This window comes from Bidens hawaiensis, unplaced genomic scaffold, assembly GCF_021521415.1.
Source record: "Bidens hawaiensis isolate Kalapana, Puna unplaced genomic scaffold, B.hawaiensis_p1.1 tig00062397_1, whole genome shotgun sequence".
In the NCBI taxonomy this organism is placed as follows: Eukaryota; Viridiplantae; Streptophyta; class Magnoliopsida; order Asterales; family Asteraceae; genus Bidens; species Bidens hawaiensis.
In genome coordinates, this window is record NW_027501200.1 from 57,918 (window position 1) to 62,413 (window position 4,496).

The window sequence follows — 4,496 nt, forward strand, 5'->3', positions numbered from 1 at the left end:
TTAAAAAAAAACCTTTTTTTAAATATATAGCCAACGGCTATTTTTTTTATTATTATCCCCACTAGCCAACGGCTAGTTTGTCCCGCAGTCTCGTCCGCAGCCCCCATCTACGGCAAGGGTGTAGACGTGTAGTGGTGTGTGCCGCGGCCAAGTCGTCAATGCCGGGCCAGCTGCGTCCCACTACCCTCGGCCTAAAGGCAAAGAAGATGTAGTAGAGGCCTATTGCTCAAGTTCGAGATATGATTTTTACGGCTAGCAATAAACTAGTAAACCCAAAACGCTTGGACTTCTGAGCTGCATTATTCTAGGACCACATGGAGTCACAAGTCACAACCACTTAAATTAACAATAACAGTAGTCACATAATTTTAATACCTTTCAATCCCTAATATCTTAAATTAAAAGATATCATCCACCACATAAAATTCAGTCACACTTGACTATTAGCTAGACTCGTATAACTGATTCTAACTTGGATTCGAGATTATTCATTTCTTTGCTCGAAATCGCGACCAGTTTGTCTTGACTCGAACCTCCATCAACTTCTTCAACAAAAGCCTTGAGATTCATATAAGAAGATCCACCTTCTTTCATAGCCTCTCTTGCCAAATCCTTCAACTTCTTAGCATTCTTTCTCATCGATACACCTCTTTCATGCCCTCCCATCACCATTTCTACGCACCTTTGTATCTCCTCACCTTCGACAACTCCTTCCTCATTCGCGGCCACCCTCACCCCCGGTTCCCCACACATCTTCTAAGAGCTTAGCGTTTGTCGACTGATCCGTCCAATGAGGGAAGGCCACCACTGGAACCCCACAAGCTATACTTTCAAGCGTCGAATTCCAACCACAGTGTGTCACAAAACAACCTAGAGAAGGGTGGGATAGCACCTCTAGTTGACTGCACCATGGAACTATCAAACCTAATTGTTCAAGTTCCTCCATACAAGTTAATTCCTCATCTTCTTCTTCTTCTTCTTCTTCGGTCTTCTCGCCTTTCTTATCTCCATCTTTATCTCTGATCACCCATAGAAACGGTCTCCCGCTCGCTAACAAACCATGTGCCATTGCCTCCTTTTGTTTCTTTGACAACATTATGATGCTACCAAACGATATATAAACAATGGACCCCTTGAGGCTTAGTGTGCATCCATTCCACATAATCTTTCGTTTTCTCAAACAAGTCTCCCCCAAAAGACTTATCAGACGGATCCTTACCATCCAAGAAAGCCGAAGGAATCAACGGTCCAACCGCAACCATCTTCAGCTTTCCATCAATCTCTTTCAACGCCTCGCCTTCCAACGCATCAAAGCTATTCACGAGTATAGTCGGCTTCTCTTCCGAATCCAACGCATCCAGCTGTTCTTTGAACAAAGGCAAAGCAAAATTGTAAGTGTTCGCGGGGTTACAAAACGAGGGAAGATCACGAATCTTGAGCAGTGGCAGCCCTGGTAACTGAATGGACCATGAGGGTTCGGTACAATCGTCCCCAATGAGCTCTTTGTACCCGTGGAAGTAATAATAGTAGACACGCAACACCGATGCGGGTTGGATCCAAAGCATTGCTGATGGCACGTTAAGATCACTTGCCACCTTGGCAGCCCACGGAAGGAGGAGTGTGTAAACCAAGCAAGTAACCGGGGTTCCGTTTTCCGCATTGGAAAGAATGGTTTCTTTCAAGCTTTGTGCTCCCCGGTTCCTTAACTCGGTCAAGTATACAGTGATATCATCCACCATGGGCCTGTAACCATCATCAAAGCCATCTGAAAAGAAAGCAAAGTTGAAACACTCGGGAAGTCTGCCAGCTTTGCTGATTTTGTTGCAGGCTGAGATGGTGGTGGCGAAGGTGACTTTAACACCTAACCGGATGAGTTGTTTAGCGAACTGGAAAGCTGGGTTAATGTGACCTTGGGCTGGAAAGGTGATAACCAGGAAGTGAGGTTGAGTTTTAGCTACAATTTTGGTCATTGTCGTATAGGATTTGATGAAGCTAATAAACTGCTAATTAATTTATGGGTTTGTGAGTTTGAGTATGTTTAAATGACGAGAACTGAGATGGGTTTAAAATGGTGTAAAGCAATGACGTTTGAGGTGACGAAGTGGAAAACATAGGAGTGGTTGTGTTTCAAGATCAAACCAACTTGAAGACGATTTCGAGATATTTATATTTAATTCCTTGCCTCACATTTTTATGTGCAGTTTATTTGTTTTATTATCTTATCCTTCTATTAATGAAGTGGCATTTTGATATTGTATTAGATTTATGTTTGAGTAAGACAATTCTCTTTGGTTTTGGCTTCTCTTTTAAACGAATGCACTTATCATGTGCAGTAACAATTCCTTATTTCCAAGCATTTCAAGTTACGATGTCCGGTCATCATTTTAACATTTTACAAAAAAGGTGTACTCTGCATAATCATATCAATCATTTATTTTCCTTTTTTTGCATTTAAATTTTTTTAATTAAAACTAAACAAATCATATTTCATTAAAAACAAACATTACATTAATATTTAAAAAATTACTCGGCTCCCTCTTCCTCGTATTCATCTCCAATAACACCACCGTCATCGTCGTCCGTCGTCTTCTTTAGCACTGTCGCCGTCGTCTTCGTCTTAATCATTGAACTTGTGTTCGACTTCATTGTTTCCCTCGTCCTCCCACTTCATTTTCACCCGGAAGGCACCGAAAACATCCAATCATGTTGACCAAATCCATCATGAGAGCGCTACATATTTCTTTTCAAAGTACAAAATACGTGTAGTAATAATGTCTTACCTTCAAGCATTGCAAGTCATAGCGATGCTGGATCAGTATTTTAATATTTTGCAAAAAAAAAGTGTGTAATCTTCACTCTGTAGCAATCATATCAATCATTTTTTTTCCTTTTTTCATTTCAATATTTTTTAATTAAAACTACACAAATAATATTCATTAAAAATAATTATTACATTAAAATAAAATAAAAAAATTACTCGGCTCCCTTGTCCTCATATTCGTCTCCAATAACACCACCGTCGTCGTCGTCCTCATCTTCGTCTTCTTTAGCACCGTCGCCGTTGTCTTCGTCTTCATCATTGAACTCGTCTTCGACTTCATTGTTTCCCTCGTCCTCCACTTCATTTTCACCCGGAAGGCACCGAAAACATCCAATCATGTTGGACAAATCCACCATGAGAGCGTTACATATTTCTTTTGAACGTACAAAATACGTGTAGTAATAATGTCTTATCTTTAAGCATTTCTAGTCATGTGATGCTCGTTCAGTATTTTATCATTTTGCAAAAGAGGAGTGTAATCATAACTCTCCTAATAACTCTGAAGCAATCATATCAATCATTTTTTTCCTTTTTATGCATTTCAATTTTTTCTATTAAAACTACACAAATAATATTTATTAAAAATAAGTATTACATTAAAATTAAAAAAAACTACTCGGCACCCTCGTCCTTATCTTCATCTCCATTAACACCACCGTCATCGTAGTCCTTTTTTTCTTCTTCATTAACACTGTCTCCGTCGTCTTCGTCTTAATCATCGCACTCATCTTCGTCTTCATCGTTGCCCTAATCCTCGACTTCATTTTTACCCTGAAGGCACCGAAAACATCCAACACTACAACAAAAAGGGCCTTTTAGGATCTTTTGTGTGGGACGCTTATAAAATAGGGTCCTAAAATCTATTTAATAGGACAAATGAACATTCGGGGTCCTTTTACAATGTACGCCATAAAACTGGTGTCCTTAAAAGTTATTTAATAGGATGGATGATTCTTTGTGGGTCGTATTATCATATAACTTAATAAGACACTTAAAATCTAAGTCCTAATAAAGTAACATATAAGACATATAGTTGTTGGCGTCTCATTATGTAGTAATCTAATAGGACAACTCGATCAGTAGAAGTCTTATTATAACATAAGTTAATAGGACATTTTGTTAGGGACCGCATATCAAAAGACCATGACATGATCAAGACTAAAGTGATGCAAACGAAGACGAGTTGAAGAATTACATTGGTGCAATACCGAAATCCCTATGGATTTCGGTTAGGCTAGTTTGAAGTGAAATAAACAAGAACGAAGCTACAAACCAAGTGGGAGATTGTTGGGTCCATATTTGGTGGTTTGTACTTAGTTATATGTTTATTGGTTTTAGTATTGGGCTATGTATGTAAACCGAAATCCATAAAGGATTTAGGTGGGCTTTGGGCTCTACTTGGGCTTGGTTGTTAGCTTCCCTATATATAGATAATATGTGTATAGGGTTTAGGGTTGTTCACGAGAGCAGAGAGTGAGTAGAACTAGAGAAGTTGTTCATTCCAAGTATTGTGTTGAAGTATTGTAAGTGCTTAAGCACCCGACGTATTTAATAATATACGTGTGTTTTGAAGCAATTCCGTGTTACCTTTACTATTCTTACTCGTGTTCTTGAATCACCGAGTGTTGGTATTTCGCACCAATACTTGTTTGTTGATATCATATTGTAGTGATCC

The 4,496-nt window shown here is 39.1% G+C and overlaps 1 pseudogene; it reads right to left on the minus strand.

The window, feature by feature from the left end:
- Positions 1-277: 277 nt before the first annotated feature.
- LOC143603674 (UDP-glycosyltransferase 75C1 pseudogene) lies at positions 278-2,286 on the minus strand (annotated as a pseudogene).
- Positions 2,287-4,496: the final 2,210 nt, after the last annotated feature.